This window comes from Mesoplodon bidens (genome assembly GCF_964165515.1).
Source record: "Mesoplodon bidens genome assembly, chromosome: 15".
Classification (NCBI taxonomy): domain Eukaryota; kingdom Metazoa; phylum Chordata; class Mammalia; order Artiodactyla; family Ziphiidae; genus Mesoplodon; species Mesoplodon bidens.
The window spans coordinates 62703947-62716106 of NC_138171.1; the positions used below are offsets into that span (position 1 = coordinate 62703947).

The 12160-nt window shown below is 46.4% G+C and overlaps 1 pseudogene across 1 annotated transcript in view; it reads left to right on the forward strand.

Annotated features, from left to right (window-relative positions):
- The window catches only part of LOC308628344 (ectonucleotide pyrophosphatase/phosphodiesterase family member 7-like), a 30710-nt pseudogene that overhangs the window by 16332 nt on the left and 2218 nt on the right, over nt 1-12160 (forward strand). Inside the window, exons 2-4 of the transcript in view lie at nt 1411-1556; nt 9776-10402; nt 11617-11642. The product of the transcript in view is annotated as an ectonucleotide pyrophosphatase/phosphodiesterase family member 7-like (transcript). The remainder of the gene's footprint in view (nt 1-1410; nt 1557-9775; nt 10403-11616; nt 11643-12160) is intronic.

A 12160-nucleotide genomic window follows, 5' to 3' on the forward strand; every position in this document is an offset into this window, starting at 1 on the left:
GCTGGCGTATGGCATGATGGTAAATGTGTACCATGATTCCATCACACAGACCCTACCCCCCATTACACATGCAAACCAAGGCTTGTTCAAGTTCACACAGCAAGTTCAGAAGCCAAATCAGGGTTGGCACCCAGCTCTCATGGACTCGAAGTCCATGCTCTTCCCCTGTCAACCGTCTGACTTGATCCCTGACCAAATCTTGACACCTCGAGGTCCCAATCCCTGGCAGCAGCACAACTTCTTTCTGGTGACCCCACTCGTGGTTGGCTGTCAGCCCTGCCGGCAAGGCAGAAACAATAAAACCACAACTGTGCTTGCTTCTTCCCCATTGAAAGCTTTGGCCACCCTAGGGGGACTTTACCCACCAGCAGTCTGGCAGCGACTCTGACCCAATGGAGAGCTTTTCCCTTCTCTGTGCCCATGACCATCAAGTTCTAGTCACAGAATGTCCCTCTTACCATGGACATTGGAGACATCATCACTATCTTATTACAGTCAGTAGGGTCACCCAGAGGCTTCATCTCCCAGGAGGCGAGGGAGTGGACACTCAGCTCTCTCCCTGGATCTTTCAGCTCCCTCTTTACACTGGCCTCTACGTGCAGTCCCCTTTCCCTGGTGCAATGTAAGATCACAGGGTTTTTTTCCATATCTGGTTCAATTGCTATGTTCTGAAGAACAATCTAGCTTACATTCCCCCAGTATCTGTCTTCTTTCCCTAAGCAGAAAGAAATAAGTCTGCACCCATCTATGTCTAGAAATCCTTCCTGGGACTTCCCTGGTGGTCCAGTGGTTAAGACTCCACACTTCCAACGTGAGGCGGGGGCAGGGGGGGCAGGTTTGATCCCTTGTCAGGGAATGAGGATCCCACATGCCACGTGGCAAAAAAAAAAAGAAACAAAGAAGGAAATCCTTCCTCATTCCCTCAAACAGCGCAGCCCGTGGGAGTCCTAGGAGAAACCCTGGGATGTTTGCTGAGAATCAGGCCCACTGGATGTTCCATATAGAATTATATCGTCACGAGCAAATGAGGAAACTCATCCCACAGGAAGTGTCCAAATCCCAGGTCCTCAGCTTCTGGACACAGAATAACCCAAGGAACTTGGCCTCCCCACCCCCTGCCTTCCCCCCTCCCTCATCAGCTTCCACAGCCAACACCAACTTCTCCCAGGGCTGACAGGTCTGTTCCAGGGAGCAGATCTAATCTGACAGGTGTGAGATGTGATGACCCTTCCTTTGTGGCTGCCAATGTTTGCATCCCAGAGAAACAAGTCTGAAGCCCAGAGGGACAGCCCCAGGATTAAGTAGGCCAACCGGAAGGATGCTGGGGGAGGTGGTCTTAAGAACACATGGACACCCCTGGCAGCATCCATTCACAGAACTTACCAGTACCTTCTCTCCTTTATTCCCAAGGTCACTGGATCGAAGATCACGGAGTCATTCACAACATGATGTTTAACAAAGAGACACTCTGGAAGTATTCCTTCAAGACCACACAGAACAAGACTGAGTGGTTGGACAATGGCATTCTCCCCCTCTGGATCACAGCCCAGAGACAGGTACCACCAGAAACCCTGGGCTGACTTCCTGGGACATCATCTCTCATTCCTAGGCATGTGGGTGGGGGGTTAGACGTTGTGTGGCCTTGGGCAAATGACTTAACCTCTCTAGGCATCTGTTTCCCTAAATGTGGTATAGGGATCATGATGATGCTCTTATTTAATAGAGTTCATGTAAGGATTAAATAAGATGTGCACTTAATGCATATCTCAGTAAGTTTTAGCTGTTATGGATGGATGAGGCTCCATGAGGGCAGAGTTGGCTTAATCATGATTGTACCTCCAGGGCTCATCATAGGGTCTGGACCCAGCAGCTCTTTAATAAATATCTCTTCATACACTTGCCTCTGACTTAGGCATAAAAGCCCTTAGGAACAAAGTTGACCACTCAAGGCATGAAAAGCTCTGATGAGAACATTTGCTTGAAAGTATTCCAGCAGCCATTCATTATTGCTTTGAAAAGGCAGAAATCAGATTTGTGCATTGAACTTCCAGCCCCAAACCTGTTGCCAGCTTTTGCATTTTCTCAATGAGCTTCCAGAGTCATCACTTCAGAACAGATCCTCCTCCTCTTCCTCCAAGACACCAGCCTTGGCTCCAAAGCTTCCTCGGGCCCTGACACTTCATCTCTGTGCTCCCAGCCCATGCCGTGCACATTACATTGAAAGGGGGTGTAATTGCAGCAGCTCAGAACAGTCTGTGGACTTATACTCCCAGAGCAGGGTCCAACCAGCTCCACCCTTCTCCAGCTATGTGACCTTCAGCAATGACCTCCACTCTGTGCTTGATTTGCCCCACCTGTAGAATGAGGATGGCCAGAATCCCTGCTTCATAGGCTTGTTGGGAGGATTAACTGTGATAACGCATGTAAGTTGTTTGGCACTAAATGCTCGAAATGATCAGTCATTCCTATGAATGGAGGCTGAACCATTTTAGCAGGACTTCAGCTACAGGTCACTATAGCTCTAGGCCAGAACTATCCAATGGAACATTCTGTGATAATGGACATGTTCTATTCTGCATGGTCCAATGTGGAAGACACAAGCCACAGGTGGTAACTGAGCCCTTGAAATGTGACTGGTAAGACTGAGGAAGTGAATGTTTAATTGTATTTCATTTTAATTAATTTCAATTTAAATCTAAATACTACACAGGCGAGGGGCTACCATATTGGACAACACAGCTCTAGAAGAATCACAGGGGGCTGTCAATGACCCTACTCTACCTCAGGTTCATTTTCTCCCCCTAAGTATTGGGCTCTAGAGTCCTTCCTCTTCTGTCACATTTTTAAACTTTGAGGCATAGACCATGCAAATAAACTCTGTCCATACAAGAAAAATAACAACCATAACACTCACTATGCACCAGGCCCTGATTTAAGTGCTTTACGTATATTAATTTATCACAACCCTGAGGTGGGTGTAAGGTTATGCCCCTTTAACAGATGAGTAAACTGAGGCACCAGGTGATACCATAACTTCTCACAGTCACAGAGTTAGTGAGAGGCAGAGCCGGGATTTGAACTCACTCTGAGTTCAGCTCTTAACTTTTAACCATGACATAATATTACTTCAGTGGCCAAAGCATTTAGTCATTGATTTCAGAGTGAATCTTGTATCTGCCTAGCTGCTAAGAAGGTCTGGATAGTCTTCCTTAATTCACTATTCAAAACCCAGGGCCTCTCTTGCTAAGGAATTTGTTCACTGGCATGAGGCTTCTGGTGGCATTCTCCCTTCCTGGTGTTTTCTTATACATGGTTCTTGTCTCCTTGTCATTTATTTGCAGGACTTTGTTTCCTCCTGCTCAATTCATAATCAGTGCTTTTCTTCTTTGCTGAATTCATAAGCAGTTGTGCAAAAAGAGGGTCTGGTGCAGGGCCAGGCGACTGACAACACATCACTTGTTTGGCAAGTGAATGTCAAGTTGGTGCATCACGTTCTGCCATTAGCAGCTCCTGCCTGGGACAGGGCCATCAGCCAGCTCCCTGAGGAGGTGGTGCAAAAGCTCCTGTAATCAGAGCAAACCTGCGGCCCCAGGTCGACCCTTCCCGTCCCGGAAACAGGGGGACAAATGCCAAATGCCATTCGGGGGCACATCTGCATTGTCGGGCAGGGCTGCAGGAGGGCGGCCTGCCCTGTACCCATCATTGGAAAATTCCTTCCTTCTTCTGAGTCTCTTCCAGGCAGGCTTTGTGGAGACTGATGCGTTAACCTTTAATAGGACTAAAATGTTTTCCATCAGTGACATTAATACTGCCAGAGTCCATCATGATTCATGAGAATCGGCGTCCCTTGGCAGACGATGCCTAGGAGACGGGATTCCCAACCACCTTTGTCTCCACCATCCACGGTCCACGAGTGTATCCACTCCATCAGGACTTCCCTAATGGTCAGGCTATGAACAGAGAGGCTCCAATGAGAGCAGGCTGGGATTTTAAATGAGCTCCTGGGATAACTGAACCTGATCAATGGCTGAGATGTTTCACCAAGTTCAGTAAGCCCCAATTCTCAGAGAAAGGCGGACAGCCATGACTGTGAGACCCAGGAAAACCATAAAAACCTAGGAGCATGTTTCTCCTCTCTATGGAAGAGCCACAGAGCATATTAAGATGTGAAATGGCAGAGGGATGATGTGGGTGAGATTCTCATGTCTTCCAGGACAGGACCATGGTAGGCTACCACCAGGAGGGGATTTGGAGAGAGGGTGGGGAGGGCAGCTACGGTTCTCGGTGTCAGCCAGGTCTCCAGACAATAGCTTCCAAACTTGGAAGAAGTGTGAGAAAGAGGGTGCCGTCAGCTTCTGCTTAGAAAAGTATTAATAGAAACATAATGCATCCCAGTATTGGCTCAAGCCGTGTCTATCACACATCATAAAGATTCTGAGAATAATAATCCGACCTCCAAAAACGTGTGGGAGGGGGAGAAAACACAGAATCTTGGCCATCTAGCTTCCTTCTGTTCAGTGACGCCTCCAGAATACAGAAAAGCAATGAAAACACTCAGAACCAACCTCAACTTCTGAATTTCAAAAACATGGAGTCCATCTCTTTCCTCTCAGCCATTCCCTAGAACAAGTAACCAACTCCTTTCCCTAAACCACTAAACATACTCTCCACCAAAGCACAACTGTGATGAACACTTCACAGGCCTTCCTAAAACCCGTGCGCTTTTTGACATTAATTCAGTCCCCTAAAAAAGGAGACAAGACAGAAAAACCCAAACTAGGAGACAAGACAGAAAAAACCAAACTAAAACTCCTTCCTTAATGATTGGTTCTGAAGAGTTTTGGTAGATTCTGTACAAAACCCAACAGTCAGGCTTTGCCATAAGAAGTACCAACTCTTGGGGGTTTTTTTTGGGTTTTTTTTTTGCAGTACGCGGGCCTCTCACTGTTGTGGCCTCTCCCGCTGTGGAGCACAGGCTCTGGACACGCAGGCTCAGCGGCCATGGCTCACGGGCCCAGCCACTCCGCGGCATGTGGGATCTTCCCAGACCGGGGAACGAACCCGTGTCCCCTGCATCCACAGGCGGACTCTCAACCACTGTGCCACCAGGGAAGCCCCCAACTCTTGTTTTATACCAGCAACTTAAGAGTAATAGCCACACTGATGCAACATTACACTAAGGAAGGATAATGCACCCAGTAAAACTAGCGATTTTCCAACTGCTATTGCTACTGGAAACACTGATTATGCTAATTAAAGGGTAGAATAGTAAATACCCACTCTTTTGCATCCAATTAAGTGCTGAGATTGTTTCTCAGAAGTATCTGTAGAAAATAGCACTTTTGCTTATCACAGGTCCCAAATAAACAGAGTCAAGTGTGTGTGTGTGTGTCTGTATCTGTGTGTACACATGCTCACACACACATTTCTCTCTGAAGCTCATTTCACAAAGCAGCATACATCCTCAAATTCCTATGGGACCAAGTGAGAAAAATCATAGTTTCCTAAGACTACAGCTTGGGATATCTTTAAAGAAAGAGTACGTGTTGAGGGACTTCCCTGGTGGCGCAGTGGTTAAGAATCCACCTGCCAATGCAGGGGACACTGGTTCAACCCCTGGTCTGGGAGGATCCCACGTGCCACGGAACAACTGGGTCCATGCGCCACAACTACTGAGCCTGTGCTCTAGAGCCCGCAAGCCACAACTACTGAGCGCACGTGCCACAACTACTGAAGCCCATGTGCCTAGAGCCCATGCCCCGAAATGAGAAGCCACCGCAATGAGAAGCCCGCACACCTCAGCGAAGAGCAGGCCCCGCTCGCTGCAACTAGAGAAAGCCCACATGCAGCAGCGGAGACCCAACTCAGCCAAATAAATAAATTAAAAAAAAAAAAAAAAAAGAGGACTTCCCTGGTGGCGCAGTGGTGGAGAGTCCACCTGCTGATGCAGGGGATGCGAGTTCGTGCCCCAGTCCAGGAAGATCCCACATGCCACGGAGCGGCTGGGCCCATGAGCCATGGGCGCGCGCTGAGCCTGCGCGTCCGGGGCCTGTGCTCCGCAACGGGAGAGACCACAACAGTGAGAGGCCCGTGTACCACAAAAAAAAAAAAAGAAATAAAAAATAAAAGAAAAATAAAAGAAAGAAAGAAACAATATGTGTTGAGAACACAGCACAAGAAAACAATTTCAAGTTGGGAACATCTGAGATTTAACATGCAAATACTTAACTGGATATGCAGGGCTGCCTAAGACCCTCACAATGTCAATGTCAGCTTATTCTAAATAATAAAATAGCCAGTCAAACTATGTTCTACAAAACGTTAGAAGCTTCATCCTTCCAGTCAATTCCATACTTGACAGCAAAGTCAATTTACATGGATGTTAAAGTACCGTCACTAAAAACTGAGAATTATGTCTAATGCCAATCAGAAATGCAATAAATATTAGAGGATTTGCAAGTTAAAGCAACCATAAAAATTCTATTATCAGAAAGGAAAATGAGTTACCTGTAGAGGTTACAAATAAGATGCTAGAACCCAAAAGCAAAAGCATTTCTGTAACTATTTCCATAAGTTAATCAAGAGTGAGAACAGGATGGGTTTTCCAACCCTAAAAGGAGACATCATTCATGCATTCATTCAACACATATTTAATCAGCAGTCAGCACTTACTCTGAGCCAGGCCTGTTCTAGGTCCCAGGAAAAGTATGTTCAACAAGATCAGCACAGCCCCTGATTTCCCAGAGCTCACATTCTAGAGGAGGGAACTAGATAGTAAAAAAGTAAGCAAATTAAGGTAATTTCAGGTTGGGGAAAGTGCTTTAGAGAAAATAAAACTGGATCTCAAAATAAGTAATGAATCTGGAGGGCAGGGGGGACAATATTTCACCTACAGCTATGGATAGCAGAGCTTCTGGAACCTTGCAAAGTACTTAGTATTAAGACTTCTGTCTTAAGTCAAGCTTCCTAAAAGCAGAGCCTGAGGCAGGGATGTGGTGCTCATAATGTATTGAGGGAGAGTTCTCAGGAGATGGGAGTGAGGAAAACTGAAAGGGCAGGAGGAGGACCTAAGTGAGATGTGGCCTCAGCTGGAGACCAGCTTCAGCCTGATCTCACAGGGAGCACTGGAACATGAATTGCACCCCCAAGTCATCCCACCCTGAAGCCAGGGAGCTGGCTTTATGTCCTGATGTCAATCACTGGCCATGAGCTGCTAGGGATAGAGGAGCAGTACAGGATACCTACCTGCCCAGGTGAGGCAGGACTTGGCCACTTGGCAAGGGAATTTTCCAGAACATGGGGGAACTGAGAGACATTAGCAGCCACCCTCACGGAAATGGGTGTGGGTGCAGGCCCAGTAAGGGGATCTGGGTGGGGTACCAACAGCATCCCCTACAACTTCCAAATTTGTTTCCTGCTTCTCTCTCTCAAATGGTACATGGGAAGTTTTGGCATTATGCTTAGTTATAATTTTCTGCCCATTTGTAGACCAGATAGCCACAACCCAGGTGCCACTATCCCACAATTCTCCCCTGTAATTTGTTCTCCATACCAAATTGACACCGTTACACCAGCGCCTTCTCTTGGTTTTTTAAAGCCAATGAACTTTACAGTGTTTTTCAGAACATCCAAATCTTGGGTGATACAAGAAGTGTCCCAGAACAGCCCTCAAGTTAATAGCCAAGATGAAGGAAAATACTTGCTCCCCAAATAAGCAGGTCAGTCTTTCATGGAACCAGAAATCTATCAAGCTCATACTATGTGCCAGTCCTGGTTGAGGAGCTGCTTTAAAACAGAAACTATTTAGTGAGATGGGTCCATCTTATTGCTAACTTGTTGGTGAGTGTACATAAAATTATTTTATTTTCCTAACAATTTTACCAAGCTATGTCAAAATCTAGCTTTCTGCTGGGGAGCAAATCACTTAATATTTTCATGACTTTGAAATCACTTGTGTTGTTAACACAGCCTCATTTTCGGTCTGAAGACTCAGTTTGGCTCAAAATAAATCCTTCATCTTGTAACCAAGACAAAGTTCTGCTCCCCCGCATGCTCCCTACCCTCACCGTAAACCCTCTGGTGGTCCCAGCAGCCTGGGGTAGGAGGAGTATGGTCTACTCCTCTCAGGCCCCCCATACCTCTTTCCCTGGTTTACCCACTGGTGACAAGGAGAGGGAAGAGATGGCAGCTCCTCCCGTGATGGCTCGGTGGTAGGCCAGGGCCCTTTTCCTGTTGGCTGTTATCTACTGCCCTGTGTAGTTGCCCATGGCCTGACATAGAAGGTAAAGGTCACTGGGCCCCAATGACAAGGGCTTCAGGGTCAAGCAGCAACCCCAGGCCCTGCCCAGGCCTTATAAGACTCAGCTGCATTTCATGGCTGACCCACCCCATTCCTCTGACGTAAGGAATCCCATGCCCCATGCTGCAGCCATTTCTGCCATGACTGGAGGCTCCAATCTCATCTTCCTTCTGCAGACCCCAACCTTGGGGTCTACAGGCACATTTCAGATCCACCTTCAGGACCCCTCAGGAGACAGAAACTGGAGGAGATAATCATTGCCCCCTCTTCGTCTGACCATGCGGTCTGGCCCATTGCTCTTTGTTCCTCTCCAGGAAACTAAAAGCTGAACTCATTGAACACTAACTAACATGCTCCACATGCATTCAGTCCTCACAACCACCCCACGAGGTGGCATTAACATCCCCGTTTTACAGATGAGGAAACAGAGGTGGAGAGCATCTGAGTGACATGCATCTAAGTGGGAGAGAAAAGATAAACCCAGGCAATCCAGCATCGAGCACACCTTTAACTGCCCTATTGTCTGCCTCTGGGTTGGGCATCAAGCCCAGTGGCTGAGCAGACATCTGCACAGGGAACAAGATGACAGTCTCCCCTTCACACAAACACCCTCAAATTTTATAAACATTATACATGGGAGCCAATTAGGCAGATTCTCCCCGCTCCAACAGCCCCAGAGGAAATCCACAGATCTTATCTCATGGGCTCTGACTGAGACCTGGGCCCAAGGCTGAACCAATTGCTGTGGCCAGGGGATGCAGCATCCTCTGACTGGCCAGGCCAGAGCCACATCCCACCTCTGGAGCCTGATGTGGACCCAACACAACTTGCACAGAGCAAGAGTAGGGAGGAGAGCCACCAGGGGATGTCAGATGCTCCAAACCAGCAGACAGGGGAGGGGGTGCTGGGCAGGCAATCATAATAGCTGTCCAGTGCACACACCGGGGAAGGCTTGTGGTGGCTTCTTAGGTCTAGAGACAAAGAAAAGAGTGCCTACTATGGCCAAAACACAATGCCCAATACTTTATCTTAAAGTTACCTGGATTAACCCTCACAAAAATCCCATCAATTTTTTGGCATTTTACAGGTAGGAACATTGAAGCACTAAGAGATTAAACTTACTCACCATCACCAGCTTAGAAAGTGCCATTTTTCTTCCATTCTAAGGAACTGTTTTTTTCATTTTGCAGTCCCAAATTGGAACGCATATGCCAGTCACTGGAGTGTCATGGTTTCATAGGCAGCATTTTTCTTCGTAGGAGCACATAACATAACGGCAGTTCTCACAGTTAACGGTGTTTTAGATTCCACGAGATCCTGGTGATGCCAGGAATGAAGCCCAATCCTGTCTGACTCTGAAGCCACATGTTTTCCATACCTTTGGACTGGGGCAGGGATGCTGACACGTTGGACTTTGCACATTATGAGAAAGATAGGAGAAATGGCCCTGATAGACTTTTCTTCTTGCACTTGCAGGGGAGGAAAACAGCTTCATTCCACTATCCCGAGGGAGGCGCCAAGTACAAAGGGGAGGCCGTCCAGCAGTCCCTGGTGGAGCCGTACACCGACCCAGACAGCAACGAGACGGAGTGGAGGGAGAACATCGATACCATCATGAACTGGTTCAGTAAGGAAGACTTTGACTTCGTGACTCTGTACTACGGAGAGCCAGATAATGTGGGACACCGCTTTGGGCCCGAGACAGAGAACAGGAGGGTGATGACTCAGCAAATCGACAGAACCATCGGGTACCTGTTGGAAGCCACTGAGAGGCACAGCTTGACTGAGCACCTCAATGTCATCATCACATCTGACCATGGCATGACCACTGTGAAAAAGAAGCCCAAAGTCACCGAGATCCTCCTGACAAACTACATCAGCTTCAGGGACTTGGTCAAGTTTGATATTGTAGACTATGGCAGCTTTGGAATGCTCCTGCCCAAACCAGGGCAAGAGGAAGCCGTTTACCAAGCGCTGAAAAATGCACACCTTCACCTCAATGTCTACAAGAGGGAGGAATTTCCAGAACGCTTCCATTTTGCCAAACACGAGCAGGTCTTGCCAATCGTGATGTATGCCGACTCTGGTTATAACATGAATGGGGTGAGTAGATTCTAAAATGAATAAATTCCATCTTGAATTTGGAAGGCAGTCACTAGGGAAGGACCGTTCTGAAAAAAATTAACACATAAGTTCATGCATGATGAGTCGCAACCCACTGTTTTCCAAGTGTTCCCCACCCCCCACCCCACATCCCAGACAACCCATCCTGTCCCACGTTACCATCATGCAATGATAATGACACACATCCCTGACCAAGGTTAAGTGTCCAGGGCTATGTTAAAAATTTAACATGAGTTATTTCATTTTTGTCTTCCCAACAACCCTAAAGATAGGTACTCTTATCTCCCCATTTTAATGAGGAAGAAACTAAAGCTAAAGAGAAGTGATTTGGGATTAGAAGTGTAAGGCTGATGTCTGAACCCAAGCCTATGTGTTTGATCATTATGCACAGATCACCAGGAGATTGACCCAAAAAAACACCTTCTGGTTCCCATCTGCATATATCCAGAAAAAGGCAATCCTTAAAAATTTATACACAGATGCCCACAGCAGCATTATTCATAATAAACAAAAGGTGGAAACAACCCAAATGCCCATCAACTGATGAATGTGTAAACAAATTAGGGTCTATCCATACAGTGGAATATTATGTAACAACTAAAAGGAAACGAAGTACAATACATGTTATAATTTGAATGAACCTTGAGAACATTATGCTCCGTGAAAGAAGTCAGATGCAAAAGACCACATATTGTATGATTCCATTTAAATGAAATGTCCAGAATACACAAATCTATAGACACAGGGCATAGACTTGTGTTTGTCTAGGGCCGGGGGAAGTTGGAGTGAATGGGGAGTAACAGCTGAAGGGTACAGGCTTTCTTTTGGGGGGATGTAAGTGTTCTAAAATTGGTTGTGATGATAGTTTCACAACTCTGTGAATACACCAGACATCATTGAATTGTATACTTTAAATGGGTATATTGCATCATTTATGAATTATACCTCAACAAAGCCATTATGAAAAAAATAAGGAAGCCTAAAGAAGAAAGTACCAAAATCAATGCTAATTGTGAGACATAAGTGAGGTCTTTTTTTTTTTTTAACTACTAACCAATAATTCATGGCAGAACAAAGTTCAGGTGATGTTTAAACATCACATGACAGAAGACCATCCCAGGTACAGCTTGAAGAATCCTTGTCTAAGGCTATGAACAGGAGTCAAACATTATGTTTGCAATCTGTATACTCAGCTTGCTACAAGTCCAGAGTATAACAGGTATGGGAAAACTCATAAGCTTATTGTTTATTGTTAGTGGAAACATTCACAGTAAAATGCAACACTTTATTGGTATTGTGTAATACTTCAAGTGGCCTGGAGCTAATAAGGCCTTGCCAAGAAAAGATTCCATAGTCACTGGCCTCTTTTTAAACCTGGTTCATGATGTAACAGGTTGAGAGGGATGTTAAGACATTTAATCAAACAGTCATATTCCCAGAGTGACCAACCAGACAGTCTGAGGGACAGGATGCTGTGATCAGTTTAATCTTCCAGAAAACTGACCATTAGACAGAAAATCCTTTGGGCCTCAATGCTCTCGTTGAACCCACTTCTCAGATTCCCACCCACCTGCCTGCCTTGATGGGCGTGACTCTTCTCACTTCAGGACTGAGGAGCTTGCAAAGAACATGAGGCCATCACTGGGGGGCACTTAACAGTTCTTAACAGGCTGCTCCATGGCCTCAAAGGCCATTGGACCACTTTCTTTAGACAGGTGAGGGAGCTTAAGCTGAACA